The sequence below is a fragment of the Arvicola amphibius genome, chromosome 14 (assembly GCF_903992535.2).
Source record: "Arvicola amphibius chromosome 14, mArvAmp1.2, whole genome shotgun sequence".
Classification (NCBI taxonomy): domain Eukaryota; kingdom Metazoa; phylum Chordata; class Mammalia; order Rodentia; family Cricetidae; genus Arvicola; species Arvicola amphibius.
The window spans coordinates 41,076,893-41,100,124 of record NC_052060.1 but is presented as its reverse complement, the minus strand read 5'-3'; the positions used below and the strand labels follow the sequence as shown (position 1 = coordinate 41,100,124).

Below are 23,232 nucleotides of genomic sequence, written 5' to 3'. Positions count from 1 at the left end.
CTTAGTCTCGTTCACTCTGTCAGGAAGAAAGTGCTGGTTTCAAAAAAAGTTTCACAAGCTTTAAGAAGTTTGGTAATTTATCATCATTATTGTTATGAATTTTTCCAAAAAAAATTTCAATTTTAATACATTGCAAATCATCTCACTATTAAGTTTTCCAAATGATACCCAAAATACCCATCATGTTGTGACTCTCTCATCGCTGGTAGAATAATTTTGCTGCCCCCTTCTAAGCCACGTTAATTAAGATGCACTACTTGACAAAATTCTGTCAAAGCATTCATCATAAACAGAAACCACAACACGGTAAGAAAAGAAGTGTTCTTTTAAGAATCTTAGTCAGCGAGGCTGTCTACAACTTTGATTCCCATACCATAATGATGAGTCAAATTTTCCTAAGCATGGGTAGTTTGCATCTTCCATGCCCTAGACTTGAAATTGCCTTTGCCATTGTGAATATCTTCCATTTGACAAAAGCTGGAAGCATTATGCACACACACACACACACACACACACACACACACACACACACACATTCACTCAGTGCCCCGATACCTTTCTGCTTTTTTTGCAATGTTCATCTACTCTCTTCTTAATATTGTTTGTGACTGTGTTTAATCATGACATTAATTGAGAGGGCATTGATCATGATCCAGTGTGAGATCTAAATGGCAGAGAAGAAATATCAAAACTGCTGGGATCCTTTGCTGCTTTGGTCTGGGAGATCTCTAAGTCATGCAGAGGCATACACACAAAGGCAGGGGTGGCTCTAAAGAGGGAAAACCAAACCTTTACTTTCCTGCTAGTTTTGAGAAATTGATTTGACTTATGTGGAAAGGCTGAACATTGACGAAATTCCCCTGAATGCCTAAATAAACTTTTAGATTATTCCAAGATTTGATTGTCCTTTCTGAGAAAGTACACCCAGAAAGCCTTTGGATTACAGTGCAACCAGGATGCAGTTAAACATTCCCCTAGTGCCATTTCACTTCAAACTAGAACTCAGTAGCCCAAATTTCTGAGCATAAAATCCCAAACATCTTTTCTCTCCTTTCTCATATGTTACCAGTTCTAGTGGACATGAGCCTTCTCACCTCCCTCCCTCTAGTGTGAGCCCTCGGCTTCTCTGTGTGTTCTGAGGGCCAGCCCCAGAAGGACCAGTTGTATTGCCCTCCCAGCCAGTTCCAGCCAGTAATGTCTTTTGGCATAGTGCAGATCTGAAATAAAATGTTATTACCTACATTACAATAAGTATTCTTTGAACATTCATTTACTGACTAGCAAACAGCTTAGAATCCTTATATTGGCTCTCCAAGTCAAGGGCACCATAGTGTGTAGAAATCCTGTCTGAATCTTTCATGTAGAGATTCTGTCCATGTCATATCCACTTAATAGAAATGTATTAACAATAATGGACCTACATGATTTACTTAGGAATCCTGAAAACAATGGGTGTAGAAGAGGGGCTAACATATTTGTTCCCTGCTCATTTGAAACAGGCAGAGTCTGCTAGGATGAAGAACCACCCCTCCCTGCTCAGATCCAAAACATATTGTTAACACGTGCAGGGGACTGCTTTTGGTTTTGTACTCATTGGACTTTATGTCTCTAATTCTTCTTTTTACTCTTCACATTCCAAATCTTGTTGCCAGTTCCCGACCTAGTATGAGTTAAAGAAACTGTGATTTTTTTCTTATTTTTCTCACTAAGAGGAGAAGGGGGAGGAGGAGGAGGAGAAGGCTGCTGAGTCACAACACCCAGGCACTTTGAAGTCTCTCTGTATCAATACATTAGAGCTCCTGGCTCTGAAGTTTCCCGACAGTATTCATATGATCGATTTACATCACCTGGGATGTTTCCTCAACCACTGAGCCACCCATGAGCTGCAGGTCCCAATAATTCCCAACGATTGGTCCTACACTTCGTGGTGCAGACCACTAAGCAGACCTCACTTGAAATATACAGCACAATGTCACTGATAACTCTCCTGCCATCTTCATTCCATTGCCCCGAATTTTCCTGTAAATGCAGGACATCTTTGCATCTTTTTTTTCTACTTTTCCCTCCTAAATTCTTGAAACTCCATGTGTGCTATATTATTTGTATTTTGATAAATAAATCTTGCCTGAAGACCAGAGGTAAAGCTAAAACCACTAGAAGTCAGATAATGGTGACACACACTTTTAATCCCAGAATTTGGGAGACAGAGACAGATGAATCTCTGTGACTTCAAGGCCACTCTGGGCTACACAAGATCAATGCAGAAACAAATCCAGGTGGTGGTGGCCTACACCTTTTAATCCCACTCCTAGGGAGTCACACGCCTATAATCCTAGCGCTAGAGGAGAGAGAGGCTTAGTCTGCTTAGTTTGTGGTAAGATTTTTCTAATGGCTTGGCTGCTTTGCTTTTCTGGTTGTCAGGTTGAACTCCAATTTCTGTCTCTGGGTTTTTTATTATTTTTGCTACAATGCCCATCAGTTCTCTTTTAGAGTTTGCTCATTTTCAGTGTCAATGACATCCCTGTGCCCCACACACCACCATGGTTGGGAACACAAGAAAAGAAGGAAAGTGAGAAAGGCTGTTTTGTTCATATAAGGAATGTCCCTCCCTTCTTACCATGGCTTTATGGCTACCCTGAAGAAACATGTAGTCCCCAGGCAACAGGCAGTCAGAGGGGCTGTGACTAGGGATTGCCCAGCGTCCTTCACTAAGATGCACAGTCTGAAAGACAGAACTTTACATATCATTCCCATAACTAAAGCTAACTTAAGCCAAATCCCTTAGTGCATATATGTAGAGTATTTAACTAAATAAAATATAAAGGACAGAGACAGAATTCAGTTCTTCAATTTTTACCAGAAACTACAGCCCAATGCTATTTTTCAAAAGACAGGCCCCTAGGAACGTGGTAGAGCCGAATTACAGGGAAACCACTTTAGTTCCCTTCTCTGGAATGGTCACCCCTTGACTCCTGCAGGCTGGTTTATTTCTGGAACTCCACAGACTTCCACTTGAATGAGACTAGTACTAAAGAGTGATCTGATTTCACTTCTCAGATTGATTGACTTCCTAATGACGGTTACAGCAGCTGCTGATGGCCCGGGTCAGGCTGACCTGTTCCGCGGTCTGCACATCTATTATGATAATTCCGTCTTCCAGAACCACATGCAGGATGGCTACGGAAGGTGTCTGGAAGAATGTCAGATGCAGTCTGAGTTTTCAGGGAGGCTGGTTGTTTTCTAACACCCGTTCTGAACCACGCGAGTGGGAATACTGTATATTGAAATGCATCTGTTGTACAACTGCTGAGTTCAGAGTACTCTAGCAAGGGCTGGGTAATCACACAGATGGCGCACTTCACGACCAAAACCACTTGCTGTAGATGCCACGTTCAGAGAGAACATGTAAATACTTGGCATGGTTGTGGGAGTTTTCAGAGGTGTTAGATTCATTTAGAAAGTTACAGCTTTCGTGGTGACAGCTTCTCATTTGGGGCTAGCAGGATTAATTCTTGCTTTCTTATTTTTATTCTTGACATTCCAGAAATTGCCACACAACTTCCTGATCTAACTTGAGTTTGGAGCTGTGTTTTTCCTATTCTCCCCTTCCTTCTAAAAGTGGGGGGGTGTGGTTCTGCTGTACTAACAGGGGTGCAGAAGCAGAAGGCCTGAGTGACCAGGGGAAGCTTGGATGACCTCATGTGTGTGGTGGAGCTGCCAGGCCTGTTTGTGTGCCTTCCTCACAGTGCAGTTGATGCCAGTGGCCAACAGCATTTATTTTCTCATCCAAACTTACTATAGAAGTATTAAGTATTAAGCATATTTTCTCCAAGTTTTCACTTATTTGCTAAATAGATTAGTTAAGGCCTTGCTAAGTATAAAATATAGTTATCCTCTGGGCCATTCTACAGGATTTAAGCCTCCTAGCATGGTCTAAGTAATAAAGTTGTAGAAAAGATGAAACATGGGGCATATCAGGATAAGATATGGCAAGGGGTATGGGACAAATGATCGACAGCGCAGATAAAATGTAGCCAGGCAGGAGCACGTTGAACAGAGCAACATGGAGCTTGAGAGCAGGGAGAGATTAAAATGACACAGTTTCCCCCCTGGGTAAACCCACATTCTAGACCATATAATACACCATCACTAGGAAAAATAACCAAATAGAGGCCGAAGCAGTAGAGCCATGGAAATGCAGAAGACTGTGGAAATAGTTTTATGAGTGTAACTTCAGATTTTGCAGGGGAAAATAGCATTTATATTGGGTTTTCATAGAACGCCTAGAAGTGTAGCATCCCAGAGAAAATGGGGATGAGAGATACGCCAAAGATCCCAGATCTTCATTCCTTCTAAGTCTACAATGCACAGAGTATCCACTGGCGCACATGGCCAGTCCAACACAGGAGCTACATGAGTGAATGAACAGGGCGTTTGGTGAGTGCCATAACACACTTCTAGAACATGCTTTATGCTATGGCATAATTCTCCAGATTATTCGTGATGAAAAAAATCAGGGCTTACAATTAAACAGAAACAAAGACATTAGAAACCATGTTACAAGGAAACAATCCTAGAAAGTCAAAAGGGAAAGAGGGAGAGGAAAACAGTGTAAGTCGTTAGAAAACCGACATCGAAGATTAGACCAGGGTGGGCTTTATCATTGCCATCCTAATTCCTTTCTGCAATTGTTTTCCTAAATTTTCCATAGAAGAGTTGTGTGGGAAGTAAAACCGAAGCGTCACACCGAACTCTACCTTGAGCAAGAATCAAATAGTTTGACACCATTATCAGCCCCCTATTGTGTCCCCTTTAATATATTTGTGCTAATATATTAATAAATTGGACAAGTACCCATCTGCAAATGCTTTGTTCCTTCTCTTTCGTGTATTATGTAGAAAAAACATTAAGAAAAAGAAACTAGTTACAAATAATTTTCACATGATTTGGCACAATTTTCTGAAGACAGGAAAACACATAGAAGTAAATAATTTCTGACTGTGATTTTCTGTTATTTACCTTACAGCTACTTAACGAGTACAAACACTAGTTAAATCTTTTAACATGATTGCCAGAGGCAAGCAACCATTTACCCCCATGTCCTCCCTTTTTCAATCCGTCATGGCACGTTGATTTGGTCTTCTACCAAAAGTTGGCTCTTCTTCATATTTGTAGTATACGAGAACATGAGGTCTGGGTGACCCTCCCTACTCTACTCAGTGGGCACATCCTTCTTTTCACTGATCAAAAATAACCAACATTCCCCATCTGTGGGGAAGGCTCACACTCCACTTTCTCTGCAAACCTTTCACCCAGATCCTAAGCACTCACAGTGTGCTCTGTACCTTGATTCGCCCTGATTCTATTTCATGAACAAGGAGTAGCCCCCAGGCCGCTTAGAGTCACAGTACTCGCTTCTTTCTTCCCCTGTAGAGGCAGCCTGTGTGCCACACACAACTGTGTATCTTCCTCAATACAGCCTGCCTATCATTACAATTGGGTTGGAACACAGACATGGTGATTCATCTGTATGCTGTTTATGGATGCTTCCAGCCTTGCTCAGGCAAAGGCCATGGGAACTGCAAAGCCCAAAATATGTCACTATCTGGCCCCTTATAGCGAGAGCTCTGTCAGCTCTGGAGCTACATGTATTTTCATTTCCTGATGATGACTCGCTGACTTGCATTTGCACCACATATACAAGATGGACAGGAAGTCACAGGGTAAGGAGCTCTGGCAAAGTAAGTGACATTAAGGTGATGGTGTGTCGGCGCTGTTTATTGCATGAATCCAATAATAACTGTGGAGTTGCCTAAAGCAAAATGCCCTAGGCACAGAGCCTGAACTTAGGGTCCACTTCTTTTTCCAACTGCCCTGTGCCCAGTTCTCTCCGTAAAACAGAAGTAATGGGACTCAATAATAAAATATGCCAAGAACATTATTTGGCACATAGTGACTCCTTAAAGAGTGCCATCTATCTGTGAGGAAAGTGCAGGAAGACACTATTTAAATATTTTGTTTTCATCTTTCTTTCCTTCTTTATGGCCTATCTTTGGATCTACTCTATAAAAAGGATCCGTTTCTACCTTTTTCTGCTAACTCCAAACAAAGCATGGCCATGAAAAACGATTTTGAGGTCCATGCCACAGGGATATCCAAGGAAGTAATTGCTATCAACAGGGTCAGAGAATACATTAGTACATACTGGAAGGGGTGGGGGACACCAAAAAGTCACAAGCCTGTCAACACAACAGGACTGAACTCTGCTTCCCCTGAAGAGAAGGGCCCTCTTACCTCAGCCATGAGGTGAATGGCTTCAGAGCTCTGTTGAGCCAGCTGCTAATGAAGTGGTGAGAAATTAGCAGACCCTGTAATTTGCACACTAATTCTCCCTTAATGCCACCTGGGGGCCTCCTGCTGGCAGAGACAGAGGAAGAGTGGAGAGCGGCGTGGCCCCGCCAGCAGCCAGCCTGTGCTACTATTCTTCTCTTGCTGAGCAGCTCAAGCAGCCCAGCTTGTCTCCATTCAGCCTTCAGTGAGCAGTTGGCAGGCTTCCCCGAGAGCGTGGGCAGGCCCGAGCAGAATGAAGACAATGAAAGGAATTTTAAAAGCCTTCTACCTTTTTGCACTTTCTTCGCACACTCGCTCTGGAGAAGCTGATTCAGCAGGCATCCCGCCTCTACCTTTTTCCTTAGCCTTGCCACCCCACTCTCCAAGGTGCTATAATCAAGGTTCTTCCTGAAATGAAGCTCAGGGGAGATGGGATTGGGGTACATGGTACCCCGCAGCTGCTATCACCGCACTTATCACCATGATTCTTTAAACGTTTATTTTTCTCTTTCAAAGCTGAAACACATATCTTTGCAGCATGAGTGTAGCTCTGTACGACACCTTCCCTGGCACATTCTCGGCTTACGGAAGAAGTAACTGTTCTCACCCCAAAGACGCACCACGGAAAGCATGAAAGGATTGCCCCTGTTGGCTGGCGTCTTTCCAGCAAGAAGCCAAGACAGCACTGAGGGAGGCGCCGGCGTGCGCGGACAGCTGGCTCTTACGTTGCAAGCGTACATTTCCCCGGCCATCACAGCTCGCACCCCTGCACATGCACACCATAAGCTAAGGCCAATTTTAAGATCATTAGAAAAGAAGAGAATGTTTCAGTCGTCTCGCTTTCTCTGGGGTCACAGTGTAATTGTGCAGCAGGAGGAACCAGGCCCCAGAGATGGCGTGACAGTCACTTCTCATTACCTCCCACTTGGTTCATTACGTCTGTAGACAGCAATTGCCAGCGTGTGGGTACTTCCATTATACGGAAGGATGTAATGTGCCCTAGACCCTGCATAGTTTCCAAATGGGGAGAAGGCTATTTATTCCAGGCACATACCTATCTTATTTCCACAGGAATGGAAAGCGACATACGGGATAGATTAGTGGTGCTCAATATGCGAGAATCAGGGGGCATGAGCGCTTGCACCCAGTGAGATATTTATGTGTGTGCATCCCACTAATTCATAAGGCTTCATACAGAAGACAGAATCCTCACAAGCCCGCCAAATTTTGCTTTAGCAAGCAGCCTTGTTCAGGTGCACTATATATAGGCTTCTTTGTTGTGCACACAGGAGCACACACAAGGAATCTTTCTCACTTACAGTGGTGCATGCCAGGAATTATGACACACAGAAATATTATGTTATGTTTTTCCCTAGGGAATGTGGAGGTCCTTGTTATATTATTAGCTAAAAGGAAATTAATAAGAGAGAAAACAGAATTATAGGGAGCTAAAATAAGGATTAGCTATTATAGGCTTTCTCTTCAAAGAACTTCTTTGCCAAACAAAAGTAAGAGGACTCTGAAGAGCCGCCTTCAGTGGAATGTTTGAGTCGCTGCCTATAGCACCCCACTCCTGGAAACTCAGAATGACATCAGCCTTTAAAAAGGTTCTGGAAATTACTATTACCAAAACAATCTTACTCAGTGTTACTTTAATGAATTAATGCAGCACTTTCTTACAAACTTCCGGTGAAACCTTGGCATCAGAGTAGGGAAAGTCCTGTTCTCCTCCACCCAATCTTTTCGGGGGGGGGGGGGGGGAGTTCATATACACTGCTCATTCTGGAACTTTGGCATGCATTCAAACCACTGGGCAATCTACTCCTTAGTAACCATTGGGAGGTAGACAGGGCTCAGGAACCAGATTACTTAACAAGCACGTCTAATGGAGGAGGCTCACAGTTCACGTGGGGAAACACCAAATCACACACCGAGTGCTTTCTGAGTGCTTTGTGCGAATTCACCAGGGGCTGAACCACATAGTTATCAAGTCAGCTTGACAGTCATGGGTTGGGAGTCTACAGACTTGACTCTAGACATCAACCAAACTCATTAATTGAAAGGGCTTCTTGTGGAAATGAAGGTTTGCCTGTGAATGTGTCACAACAGAGGCTCTCTCCATCTTCATGCCTGGCTTTAGAGCTTTCTCTCTCCTGCTCTTTCCTTTGTTCGTTTGCTTCATCCGTTCAGCTTGATTCAGTCACTCATTCAACAGTCATTTACCACGTGTTTCGTAAGTTTCTGATGGGTGATGAAATACTCAAAAAAATCATTGAACAAGAGTCACGAGAATCCTCTCCTTACAGGCTGACATGCTAGCAACGTAGAAACCAACAACCAAACAATGTAGTGAATTATTAAATAGTTGGTGGATGGTGAGTGTCATGGCGGAAACAGAGCAGGCTAGGAGAGATGAAAAGTGTGGGTGGGCAGAGGGTGGAACAAAGATTTCAGTTTTAAAAAGGACAAGGGAACTCTGACTTCACGGAAAGTGACAGTTGAATATTGTCTTGTATCAAGGAAGGAGAGTGGTCCCTTAGGTATGTAGAGTGTGAGTCCAGGCACATAACGGAAGTCAGTGTAAGGAACCCTACCCACCATCCAGAAAGGAGGAAGAGGCAGGCAAGTGGGGGTAGATGAGGCATTTTGAGCAGAGAAATGATATGCCCTATCAACATTTCTCAGTTATCTGAGTTACCGAGTATATGCCAGACACTGGGCATAGCATCAGACTTGCAAAGACGAATTTAACATAGTCCTTGCCCTCAGAGTATTCAGAGTCCCTGGGGCTCTGGACCTACCCACCAGAGATCAGGATGTGGACATGCTAAGATCATGGTCCTCAAACCTCTGCTCAGTGTTTGCTGGAGGGCCTTACCTTCCACTTACTATAGGCAGCTAAAGAAGGAAGACCTGGGGACAGATCAGTCAGGATCTGGGGTGTTTGGCTCTGCCCTGGGCAGATTGTCTGGCCCCTGGCAAGACATCGGCCCTTTCTCTTCTTGGCTTCTCCATCTGTTTACACGATTTCCCACAGAAGTATGTTTTTAGGTCTGGTTAGATAGCCAGCACTGGGAGCTGCAGGGTGTAATGGAAAACTGACAATTTAAATTTTCCCTCAAATTATCATACTCTAAAATAAATAGAGTTGAGTAGGTTCTCCATGTATTCAATCTGGCAGCCTTGCCTCAGCTGAAGACAAGTCTTATAAGTTGGCAGGCCAGAAGCGAGGAAAAAAACTATCTTAGTTCCTGGAGATAAAACCTGTGAGTTATCAACAACCGAGATTCAGAGAGAGGGTCTTCTGGGGAAAAGCCATTCGCAGAAACAGTCTCGGTTTACAACGTGAACTTCTTTGCCTCCTGCTCAGTTCTTCCCGTTAAGGAAGGATGTAAAAAGTTCCGTTTAACTTCGGCCTCAAATACAATTCCAAATGATCAGATGTGGCTTACTCGCTTCACTTGTCCATCAGCAATAGATGCCGGAGAGGTCAGACCTCCATTCAGAAGAAACAGAAAATGAATTGAACGATCTTGAGAAGCATCGTTTGATAAAAACAGAATGGCTGTCAGAGCCATGCAGTCTTCAGCATGCATATGCAGCATTTGCAAAGAGCAATATCACTTGTGGCAAATGCCGGTGATGTAATCTTGCCGAAATGGGGAGTTGGGTAAGTCAGGGATTTGGCAGGCAAATGGGGAGAGAGAAATGCAATATAACATTAGTTCAGTCGGGCGTCTGTACTGGAGCTGGGCCACTCCAGATTTTCTCTTGTCTTCCTTCATTAATGGTTCCTCTAAATACTGTGTCTTAGTATCAGCCATTGCAGCAAGATTTACAATATACTAATTAATAGCAAGATGCCTAGCTAAGCAATTCTGTGTCTGCGTATGTAATTATATTTTTAGAGTTCTCTCTCTCTCTCTCTCTCTCTCTCTCTCTCTCTCTCCCTCTCTCCCTCTCTCTCTCTCTCCCTCTCTCTCTCCCTCCCTCCTTCTCTCTCTCTCTCCTACTTTTCTTCTGCCAGATTTTCACTCTTGAAAAAGGGAGTATTCATAGCATATAAAATCTCATGTGGCTTAAGGATGATTAATTGTACTTAAGGAGTAAGAAATAAGTTAAAGCTCCCATCCTTGTCCTTGGTTATATTGTCTATATCAATCATTTGCTTAAGGCACGTTTACTAGGAACAAAGCCTGTAGTTCATGAAAGACAACTCTTGGCTGTAATTGGATGCAGTTTCTTTGTGCCATCCTTGGGGAACTTTCTGCCCACGTGTTTTTTGGTTTTCTTACAATGCCAGAGATCTACTTTAGGACCTCCACGTGAAAGCAAAGGTTTGACCACTGAGCTAGACCCATACACTCAACTTTGCACTTTCATTAAAAAGGAAATTGTTTATTCAGAGACTCCTGAACTACATATTATGTGTAAACATGTAGTTTCACCTGCCCTGATCCCCTGGCCTCAGCGATCCAAACACTTTCTTAGCTCCTGTTTCCATGGATTGGGGGAAATCAGAGAATTCTACTTACTGACATCCTGACTCATCTGTGTTCTCTGACACCAGCTTAGCCCCTGTGAGGTGGAAAGCCCTATTATCTTTTTCTCTCAGCGAGCTCCATTTCACATTTCACTTGTAGCTACTCCATGCTGTTGAAATGCAGTACAGTCCCCTTAATCTAGACTGGGACCTTGCTCGTCCATCACAGACAACGTGGAGGCCTTACCCTTCCCCTCCCTCCGCGAACTGTCCCATGAGGATACCTGGTTCTTCCTTCCTTTCTCCTAAGGCAGGGAAGAGTTACCTCTTTCAGGGCCCAGTGTTACAACTTTACAGTATTCACCACCATCCCCCCCTCCCCCAGATGTCTTCTGGGGTCTCCTTACACTCGTCTCTTCCCTCAGACTTGGGTATTTTTAAGTCACTACTCTCTGTACTCGGGACCCTATCTTATAGTCAACTCATTTTTCTCAACTTTTGACTTACCACCACTAACACAAAGGAAGGCCGAACTCTTGAATCACTTTAGCTTCTTATTCAGATGGCAAATTGCCTTGTAAAATAATTATATTTTCAACTGGTCCAGCAGTCGTTAATTGTCATCACAGTCTCTTGAGAATTGGATTAAAATAATAACGGACTTTCTCTCTGGATACAAGCACTTAAATACACACACACACACACACACACACACACACACGCTGCTGCAAACAAATTCCTAGTTGCTCCTATTGACCAGGCACACTGGAGAACTAGGCTCCCGTGATGACTTAAGGTAAGTGACTGCTTTGGCCAATGAAATGTGAGTTGAAGTGACGTGCCATGTGTGGAGGCTTTAAGAGCCTGCACGCAGTTTGCCATGCTTTCTGGTTTCACTCCGTCACTAAAACTGCTCTGTCAGCACGGGTCCTGGCGTGCGTGTTGTGGATAGAGCACCAAGCCAGCTTGGGACAGATGAACAGTGAGTAGGAAATCCTGCTGTTTAGAGGGGTTAAGCTGGGGAGGGTCTGTCACTACAACATACCTTTGGCTGTCCTGCTCAATAGCAAGACACTGTTAGAGCTAGGTATGTGTAGTCCAATTTAGAAAAGCACTTCCCACGAGAGCGGAGATGTTCCCTTTCTGTAGCTACGTCCTTCCTCTCATCTCATTCTTCTACACTTTCTGTTCCCTTTACGTAGGAGGCTTGCAGGTGTTTTTTTTGTTGTTGTTGTTTTTTTTTTTTTTTTTTTTTTTTGTTTTGTTTTGTTTTTCGAGACAGGGTTTCTCTGTGGCTTTGGATCCTGTCCTGGAACTAACTCTTGTAGACCAGGCTGGTCTCGAACTCACAGAGATCCGCCTGCCTCTGCCTCCCGAGTGCTGGGATTAAAGGCGTGCGCCACCACCGCCTGGCTCTTGCAGGTGGTTCTTTCAGTGATTTCTTGCTCACTTCTCACTTCCTGTTTTACCTCCTTAGAAAGACCCTGCTTCGCTTCACTCCCCTCCCCGTTCCAGACTAAATGGTGCCCACTGACTCACCTTTTTTCCTCTCTTTTCCAAAATTCATCGCAAGCAATGATCATATTTACTTTCTGTCTCTCCAGTTCTGAATTCATCACAATGATTCACAGATAAAAATTGTCATGCTATTTTAACCCAGTGTTGACTTTAAGGAATTCTTTTGAAACATGGCTGTCTCTTATGAAGTATTATAAAATATAACTGGAATATTCCATGGCATGGCATGTCCCCTTTAATGATACCCTAAATTAATCTGAAGCTCTAACTACAAATATCAGACCAATGTCCAAAAGTTTGGCTGCACATCAAGAACAAACCACTGAACCTTGGTAGCCACCCCATGGCCACTGGGACCCTGATTTGCTTCATTCCTCCCCCTGTTCCAGTCAGCTTGACCTTTTGGATTCCTTTCAGAGAATTGTGGCCAATGGAACTGCAACCTTTGTCCCCAGCCCAGTTAACCAGAGAGTTTTGTAATTCACTGGTGTTCAGTTTTGCTTCATTTGTATATTTTCTTTTTTCTTTTACTTAACACGTACACCAAGTCGTCTTGATAGCTACTGTAAGAATGAGTCTTGAAGCCTTAAGAGCTTGGAGTATTTATGTTCTGCATGTCAGCCTGTGTCAGAGTAAGTCATCAGTTCATCCTTGTTCAATGGATGGACACATTCGGTATCGTAAAATTAGAGAACATTTGTTTAACTTAGCAGAAAGAAGGTCTACCATCTGTTTTAATATAGTTTAAGTAATAAGATGAGACTTAATGTCTCCCAAATTCAATGTACAGACATGTGTGCACATTTGTGTATTTCTCCCATCCAAGTACAAACCAAGCCCAACCCTGCTTAGCTTCTAAGATCAGACAGAATTGGCCAGCCTGGGTTACATAAGACACTGCCTGAGTGGTATGGCTGTAGACATGTGTATATTTCTATTACTAGTTGTATTGTCTTTGAGGCAACTATTCTAATTTCAAAGACTAGTTTTGGTATCATTTCCCCCACATATAAAAAATAATCTGCTCATGGTTTAAAACAATGTATGCATGTGGTGCACTTACACATATGTAGGCAAAACATTCATACTGCTAAAATTTCTTAAAAATTAAATTTTTAAAATTCAGAAACAAATAAATTCAGTGTGCAAGCTTCATTTTTCATCGTCATTAAAGATAAATGAGGATTTTTAGGTTTAGCTGATTGTTTTTATTTATTTTTATTTAGACGTATGTGTATGGCTGTCTGTGTATGAAGACGGTGTTGGGGAAGACCACCTGTTTGTTCTGGCCGCTTAACCCCAAAATAATCACACAGAAACTGTATTAATTAAATCACTGCTTGACCCGTTAGCTCTAATTTCTTATTGTCTAATTCTTATATTAATTTAACGCATTTCTAATAATCTGTGTATTGCCTTGTGGCTGTGGCTTTACCAGGTAACGTTCCCAGCGTCTGTCTCCGGTGGCGGTGGCTTCATGGCCTCTCCCTAACTCTGCCCTTCTTTCTCCCAGCATTCAGTTCCATCTTCCTGGCCTACCTAAGTTTGGCCCTGTCTACAGACCAATGCAGTTTCTTTATTCATTAACCAATAAAAGCAGCACACAGACAGAAGGACCTACCACATCACACATGCATGTAGAAGTCCAGAAAATGGCAATAGAATAGGCTAAGTTTAAGGGGTGGGGACGTAGCTCGATGGTAGAGCATTTATCTAAAATATGTGAGGCACTGGGTGAAGTCTCTAGGACCATAGCAACAACAAAATAGAATAAGATAAATGAAAGTGTTCAAGAGAACAATGGAAAAAAATCTGAATATTGCTAAGAACTAACCTTGCGTTGGAGACGAGAATCAGCCTAGTTTTGACTTTTATGAACTGTGATTGTTTTACTTAGATTTCCTAGGTAGCACTGAGTAACTGAATATTACTGACTAGTATCTGTTTGAGATTTGGGCTTCTCTCTCTCTCTCTCTCTCTCTCTCTCTCTCTCTCTTTCTCTCTCTCTTTCTCTCTCTCTCTGTCTCTCTCTCTCTGTGTGTGTGTGTATGTTGTTTTTGTCTTTTGTTTTTCTTTTTTTCTTTTTTTCTTTTTCAAGGAAGTGTCTTAAGTAACACAGGCTGGCCTTGAACTTACTATGTAGTCAAGGCTGATTTTTGAACTCTCAATCCTCCTGCCCTTCCCTCCTGAGTGCTGGAATTGCAGGAATGCACTCTAACCATGTCAGGCTCTAGCTAAGATCTTGTAAAAATGCAAGCCATATTCTGTCATCCCATATCTTGTTAGAAGTAATTGGTGAATAACAGCTAAGATTTTTCTGCTTATTTTATGTGAAACTCCATAAAGGCAACATAAAAATAGCACAGGTGTTTCAGGTTGACTCCAAATGTTTCTGACTACTTGCTTTCTCTCAATTTGAAAAGGAGATTATAAATTGGTCTCCGATTTTAATGTAATTTAAGTAATCATATGGCTTTTAATGTTTACAAAATTGGGCATACACGTGTGTATGTATATATAGATATACAGACATACATTATATATATATAGTCATTCAAGGTAGAAGAATTTTAACTTCTTAATTATTATTATTATTTTATTGTTATAGGTGTTTTTCACACATGTCTGGACACCATGTGCATGCCTGGTACATGGAGATCAGGAAAAAAAAATGTCAAATCTCCTGTAACTAGAGTTACAGATAAATTTAAAGAATCACCTCGCAGGTGCTGGGAATTGAACCTGGGTCCTCTGGAAGGACAGCCCATGCTCTTAAGAACCAAGCTGTATTTCCAGTCCAGGTAGAAAGATTTTCAAAAGTTGTTTTACATGCTGGGAGTGGTGGCACATATATGTAATCTCAGCATTCAGGAGGCAGAAACAGGAGGATCAGGAGTTGAAGACCATCCTTGGCTACTTAGTAAACATGAGGCAAACATAGGCTGCATGAGACCCTGTCTCATAAAAAGAAAAAAATTAGAAATTATTTTGCATAAAAGTCATTTCTCAACTCATCACTGTGGCACAGGCATCAAACAAAAATCACAAAAGAAATTCTTTTAGGTTCTACTAAGGAATTTCTGCCAATGTATAACTTCAACAGAACTGTTGCTATAGCAATGCAAAGGGATAAACATTGAATTATGCTATCAAAACTGAAGTAGGATGATACTAAAGCCTTTGTTTAATAATGTAGACTCTGTGTATTTTTTTTTTACTCTGTGTCCTCTAAAATTATGTCCCTAATAAGGGTGTCCTTTAATGCTAAAAATAATGCATAAATGAAAATGCCGGGGCAGGAGCCCTAGGTTAGAAAGTCAAGAGATTCGAAGAACATTGCTTTATACAAAAGCAGAAACATTAATGAACAATGGGTTTAAATACTGCCAATTACTTTTCTTCATTTAAAAAATTCCACTGCATAAAATGAAAGCCAGCTGAATTTCCTACATGAAATTTCCTACACAGGCGCTTTGATTGATTCACAAGAGCGAATGCTTCTTCAGGCTCCTACATGCCTTTCATTTACTTTGCCAACGAGCTTATTCTGAAATACTGCTCTCTGACAGCATTTAGGTGATGCAGACATCTATGTTTATTAGAAAGGAGTCATAGGATGAGTCTCTTGAAAGCATTTGGCTCCGCTTTGGCTTGCTTGGCATTAAACCTAGAATCTTGCATTGCTAACAAGGCATCTGGTAAATGTGAAGGTGACTATTAAACTCTTGTTGCGTTTGATCTTGCTAATTATGTTTTATAAGACAGAAAAAGATCCATCAGTCAACTGAAAGATTATAGTTTTAGGGAGACACTATTTTCAAAGATTAATACTACCTGTAGTTCTGAAAATAGGAGAACCTTGTTTTAAGATACATAACTCTGAAATGCCCATTGATGTTACAAAGCTTCCCTCCTGGTTGACAATATTATCAAAACAATGAACTGAAAAAATGACTGTGGAGGAATGATCCTGTAGTTGGGCCTTAACTGTCCCTCCAGGGCTTATCTGTTAATGTTTAGTTCAGGTTGGCAGTGTAGGGAGGAAACAGAATCTTTAGAACTCCACAACTTGGGGAAGTGAACAGTAGGTCTTCTAAGCATGAGTGCATGTCCTGGAAGGAGACTGCGGCTCTCTTTCTTCTCTGCTTTCCTGTTTTTGACCAGTTCCAGCCTAGTATATCCTTTTACCTCATTCTACTGCCTTGCTGTGGCCCAAAAGTCATGTGGTTAGTGAGCCATCATCTGAAACCTTCAATATGGCATAGTAACAGAAGGCTAGCTAACACAGAAAGAAAAAAAGAGGGGCTTGAAAGTAGGTAGGGTGCTGAAGAAAGAGAATTTATAGAATATGTTGTATCATTTCTATACAAGCCGTGTGTGTGTGTGTGTATGTGTGTGTGTGTGTGTGTAGTGTTGAGGTGTGAGCCTGCAATGCATGTGTATGTGTGCAGATATGTTCACCCACTGGTGTATGGTAGAGACCAGAGGTTAACATCAAGCTGTTTCCCCTTCCCCTATGGGACCCACTGCTTCCACCAGAGTAACTGATCAACAAGCTCCTAGGATCTACCAAGTCTGCCGCCCAGAGCTACAGAGTGTTCAGGATCCAGGCTCAGATCCTTGGGGTTACATCACCAGCACTTTAACCACGAGTCATCTCCCCAGTCCCAAGCTTTGTGTTTTCGCGTTTTATCAAGACTGTAGACAATAGTACACCTAAGTTAGTATCTCAGTTAAGCCAAGTTTTCATATTCAATTTGAAGAAGTGGAAGAACATGAGTCACTGATGTGGGATTCCCCTCTGTAAGCTGTTTTATTACCATTGGCTAATAAAGAAGCTGCTTTGACCTATGCCGGAGCAGACTATAGCTAAGCGGGAAAACTAAACTGAATGCAGGGAGAAAGAAGGTGGAATCAGGCAGCCAAGTAGCTGTCAAAGAAGAGGATGTCCAGAACCTTACCAGTAAACCACAGCCTCATGGCAATACACAGATTAATAGAAGTGGGTTAATTTAAGATATAATAACTAGATAGGAATACACCTAAGCCACTGGCCAAACAGTTTTGCAATTAATATAGTTTCTGTGTGATTATTTGGTCTAAACACTAGGAAAACCAAAGTACAGTCTCCATTTACAAATGGTGCCCACTGTCTGGGGAATGGATCCATATAAGTCCTAAAAAAAATCTTAAGAAAAAAAGAGGGCTTCTAGACCCACAAAAATGGGAGCCAAGTGCAGCTTCTTGGTAGCCACTTTTTTTTCCCAGATAACTTCTGTTTGCTGGCTGCAAGCAGAGACACAGCTTCTTTAACAGATAGCTTCCTGGTTTGGACTGGCAACACAAATGGCTCTGGCTCTTTCTGGAGATCCAGCTATGGAGCACCCAGCTATGGAGCACTTAGGGTTTGTGGATACAATGCTACAAGTTGCTTAATGGCAACATAGATCTGCTGCACCCCTGGAGCTGGGGCAGTGAACATGGTTTACAGAGGCAGTAAACATAACTCTGCCATGTTGGATGGGGCAGAGGTAACAGTCAAGGCTGCAGCATTAATCCTATTCATGTCTGCATACCATTTAAAAAAAAAGAGCTTCCCTTGGTCAGAAAATGATTATAGATACACAATAAGACAGACTCAAATGAAAAAGACATCTGAATGGGTCACAGTTTTGGATAAATATATGTAGGCTTAAGAGAAAAAGAAGAAAGAGTACATACAGTCATAGATAAAAGGAGTAAAGATAATAGGATACATACTAAAAAGTAATAAAGTAAAAAAGTCACATAAAGATGGAAAATACACAGAGTATATTATTGTGTTTTCCTTGAATTCTTTGACTGCAGAGAGATATTTGATTCTGGGGCCTACTGATCTATACCAACATATATATTTTAAAGGTATCTCAACTTCAAAATTTGATCTAACTGAAATATATCATCTATAATAATCAAACTTTTAATTATGTTAGTTAGGTTTTCTAGGTATACAGAGATATATTTCAGTTAGATCAATAATCTTCAACACGTCAAAGACCTATAGAATATGGCATTTAAAATGTTTTAAGAACTTAGACTTTTTCAACAGTGAGACATAGCTGTTTCTGGCAGCACCAATTACTTCAGAGAGGTTGATGGGCATTGAAGAAACCCATTATGGAATTTGCCTTAAATATGACAAGGCTAGCCATCTGGGAAAGAAACTGCTCTTGCCTGGATTACTTGATGACATGCAAGTATGAACTGGACATGCAAGACCCACAGAAAAGTGGCTGCTGAACTTTTCAAAAGGTGAGATGGTCCTTCAGTGTTCCTGATTCACAGAAAAAACTGCCAGACATTCTGCAGGACACAGAAAAAAAAAGCAACTTATCAACTTTGCCAGTACAAGGCAAAACAGATCTTCAAATTTTGTGCTTCACTGAAAAGTCTGTCCGATATTATCAGTCTATAGGCTGAAGATTGATGCCCCAACATTACAAAAGAACTTTGGGGGACTGTCCAGGCATTGAGATGTTTCTGTCATTTCTAGAACTTTGGAAATTGCTTACAAGGCACTTCTTATTTATTTAGATAATATTATATCCTTATGGGGTACTTGACAGAGTTGAAGACATATAGTAAGAGTTACAGTTTTCCTTAGTTATGATAAAAAATAAGTTAGATATGAAACTTTAAACCGACAAAGAAATATTATAACTGTAATTCTTGCTTGGTATCTTTTTGTTATATGTAGGAATATGCCTAAGCTATTGGCCAAGCAGTGCTGTAATTAATATAGTTTCTGTATGATTATTTTTACATTTTACAGTCAACACATAATTGAATCAGACACAAAAACAGGTGGTGAGGTGTGAGTCACAAAAGATATTGTGGAAATACTTTTTAAATGGGTAGTGATAGTACAGGGTTAGAATAATTGTGATTCGTATTATGGACATTTATATATATATATGGACATTAAAAGTAAGGTAAAATGTGTAACATGGGCAAACATTTAAAATAAATCAAAGATGTAAATCACCTATATATGACTGAAATTACACTGTAAATATATGAATATATGTATATTCCAATGCATTTTCCAAAAGGCAGAATACTTACTGCTAAAGAGACTGTGCAAAACTTTTTAAAATTTTTATTATAAGGGTTTTATATTGTCTAGAAAGAATATAGATTACTTTTTCTTTTTCTTTCTTTCTTTCTTTTTTTTTTTTTTTTTTTTTTGGTTTTTCGAGACAGGGTTTCTCTGCAGCTTTAGAGCCTGTCCTGGAGCTAGCTCTTGTAGACCAGGCTGGTCTTGAACTCACAGAGATCCGCCTGCCTCTGCCTCCCGAGTGCTGGGATTAAAGGCGTGCGCCACCACCGCCCGGCTTACTTTTTCTTATAATATTTATAAATACATGTATTAACTGAAGTACTGAAATACACAGTACTAAATCTCCATTGAAAACATACTATTCAGCCAGGTATGGTGCATACACCTTTAATCCCAACTCTCAGGAAACAGAGACAGGCAGATCTCAGAGTTCAATGCCAGCCTGGTTTACAGAGCAAGTTCTAGGACAGCAAGAGCTAAACAGAGAAACTGTCTTGAGGGAAAAAAGCAAAGAAAACATACTATTCAGTATTTTAATGCTAAACTATCCTTTCAACCAACCAAAAACTCTACATAAAAATCAAACATTTTTCATAATATGAATTTCCTAATAGATGCCAAATCAATGACCACCTCTGTCCTCCAAACCATGAGTAGAAGTTTGTTTTCTGATAGTTATTTTACCTATCTTTCCTAGGTTAAATCTGGAGACCTAGCTGTCAAAGAATATATGTGTATGAATTTAAATTTTAAAAAAAACAAGATTGAGATAAATATTTGTTCTATAAATACTTTCATTGTGATGTTCCCAACACACATGGGATTCTGAAAACTATAAATGCAATTTGTTTGCTAAGAATGTTTGTTCTGACATGTTGCATTTTTAGTGCTTTCTTTAAAAGCCAAATGCAACACAGTCAACCAACAATTGTGCCATTGTACTTGAGAAAGAAAGCACCACAGGACAAGGTTGCTTTGAATTCTTTTTCCTGCAGGCATTTTTTACAATAAGAAGGACCTTTCAAACTCATAAAAAAACCTATACCTTAGCACATTACTATATTAATAGTGTGGCTTTAAATCAGCTGAAATTAGACCTTCAAAAATTAATTTGCCAGTACAGAAGACATTATACTATCTACCTCACATCGATCCTTTGATATCCATTACCATATTTAATCCTCACAGATATCTTGCAAACAGATATGATTGTCACCTTAAGAGATAAGGCAAGTTGGACACAATAAGTTTAAATAATTTGAACAAAATCACATAGAAAAATCAGAATTTAACTATTTCACTCTGACTCCTGGTCTTATCTATCTGTTCAATATGTACATTGAAGTAGTGCTTCGGGGACTAGAGTCTATGATGGAATCCATTTGTATTTTCTCATGTGTTGCTGTATCAGTCATGTTTCTATTGTTGTAAAGAGTCACCCTGACCAAGGCAATTCTGATAAAGGAAAGTATTTAAATAGCTGGGAAGTTTACATCCTAATCTTAATCAGGAGAGGGGGGGGGGAGAGAGAGAGCCTTGCCCTGCCCTGTTGTGAGCTTTTGAAACCTCAAAGTCCACTCACAATGGTACACCTCTGCTCCAACAAGGCCACACCTGATACAACAAAGCCACACCTCCTAATCTGTCTAATCTTTTCAAACATTTCCACTCCCTGGTGACTAAACATTCAAATATATGATCCTATTAAAGCCATTCTTATTCAAACCACCACATTTACCTTTAGAGCAACTTAGGACGTATATCTCCCTATATATAATGCTGTCTTCTGAAGTTATTCAAAGTTGTAATTCTGAGTAAAAGCTTTAACAGTTTGAGAAAACAATCCCAATATAAAGTTTTATGCATTGTCAATAGTTATGATTATGTAAATAACATAGCTTGTGACACGCTGTCACCATGCAGAAAATTTCAAAGGACAACTCTAGGTTTCCAAATATACCTTTTAAGTTCTTTACCCTAGTATTCGAATTATTCACATGATTCGTTCTGATCAGTAAAAGTCGGTTTTATCTTGCTAATAGACTCGAAACTGGATGTTCCCTTATAAGCTGTGTGTAACCATAGCAACTGTTCTCACTCGGCGTCTTGCAGAGCCTCTGTGTTGCTGTGAGGTGATGAGTGTGGAGACCTGATGTCCCCACCTGATGTCCCCACCTGATGTCCCCACCTGATGTGGCTGGGAGGCACCTCCTCAAAGCCTCCCCCACATGGCAGTCTCTAAGTAGTATTTTTTGGATTCATGCAAACCACCACTTTAATTATTGAACTACTTACCATAATGGTACAGAGCAGAAGGTTCTGAGTAAGGCTCCTTGTAGAACAAAATCAACTTTCCCTTGATGCACTGACCTACCCACCAGCCAGCTTTTCACTTTGACGGATAGTGATATATTCTTCATCACACACGAGCTTGTATTTTGTTAACTAACTTAGTTTACGTCACCCCAAGCCCATCTCAGTATAGTTGAAGAAATGAGAAATTATAACTGCATGCACCAAAGGAGAAATAGAAATACTCAAAACGAATGCCTCTGAGGAGCCACCAGCCCAGCGTGTTGACACGGCCTCATCTGCTACAAATAAGACTGAACTCCGCATGAAATGTCTTCCTATGCATTAAATGACTATTCCTATTTGAAGTATTTCTAAAGACTTATTCCCAAAACATCAACACTAACAATAACCGTTACCTTTCTCCTCTTTCCTTGAGTCAAAATTAGAAATTCAACTCAACAAAGATTTTTCTAAGTATTAAATCAAATGTCCTCAATATTTTTCTCATCAGCTTTTCTAAATTATTTACACCAAAGTCCAAGTAAATGCTATTTAAGTTTTTGAATTTCTCTCCTTTTGCCCAGCATCAAAGAGATATATGCATGAGGATAAATGAAGGGTTTAATGATGAGCTGTTCTTTGAATTTCTAGGAGTGGCAAACTGCATTGAGGTGATGATCCAGTTCCTCATGGGCTTATGGCAGGAAAGAGGGCAGCAATGCAAAGCAGTGGTATGGAAGAAAGTAAGAACAGAATAGCAACCATGGATGTATTTATTTGATACCCAAACTCTTCCCACTGAAGTCGGGATGTCTAACGGGCTCCCGGGAGAGGAAGACCCCGACACTAGACAACATATGGACAACTCTAAGTCTCCACATATACTTTTTAAATTATTTTCCCTAGTATTCTCATTACTCACATGATTCATTATTTTTAATTTAATTTGAAGAAATAAGTGGCACGAAGCTATTTACTGCCACTCTTTCCTTATGCCTTTCTGCATTTTAAAGTTATCTTTAATGGGTATGTATTACTATTTTTAAACTAAATTTTATATTTGTTAGAATAATATAAGCTTATCCATGAAGTGATTTAGTCACAAACTCCTGGTTTAAATATACTATTATTTTCAAGCTAAAAATTATCATATACTATGTGTGTGTAGCGGGGAGGGGAGTGGATATGTCTGTATATTTTCCCCCCTTTGGATCTTTATTTCTGAAGTAACCTGTATCACATGAAACTCCCATAGGTAAATTTGTTTGACTTCTTATATTGACCTTTTTCTTGCTATAAGTCCCCAGCCATGAGACCCAAAATAGAAAATAAAGTTTCCTTTTCGCCTGTAGTGCAGGCACACTGCACACCACGCCATAGCAACCCCACTCTCTTGGCGCTCATTTGTGACCCTGACCAGGTCTAACATAGGGCACAGCCATAAATGGCTGCAGAAGAATAAGATTAGAATATGAAATTGCTTTACAATTTGAAATAAATGAGCTAA

General features: G+C 40.7%; 1 long non-coding RNA gene across 1 annotated transcript in view; it reads left to right on the top strand.

The window, feature by feature from the left end:
* The first annotated feature begins 11,740 nt into the window (after positions 1–11,740).
* LOC119801105 overlaps positions 11,741–23,232 on the top strand; it is a 60,312-nt gene continuing 48,820 nt past the window's right edge. Inside the window, exon 1 of the long non-coding RNA XR_005283140.1 lies at positions 11,741–11,795. This is a non-coding gene — a long non-coding RNA (uncharacterized LOC119801105). The remainder of the gene's footprint in view (positions 11,796–23,232) is intronic.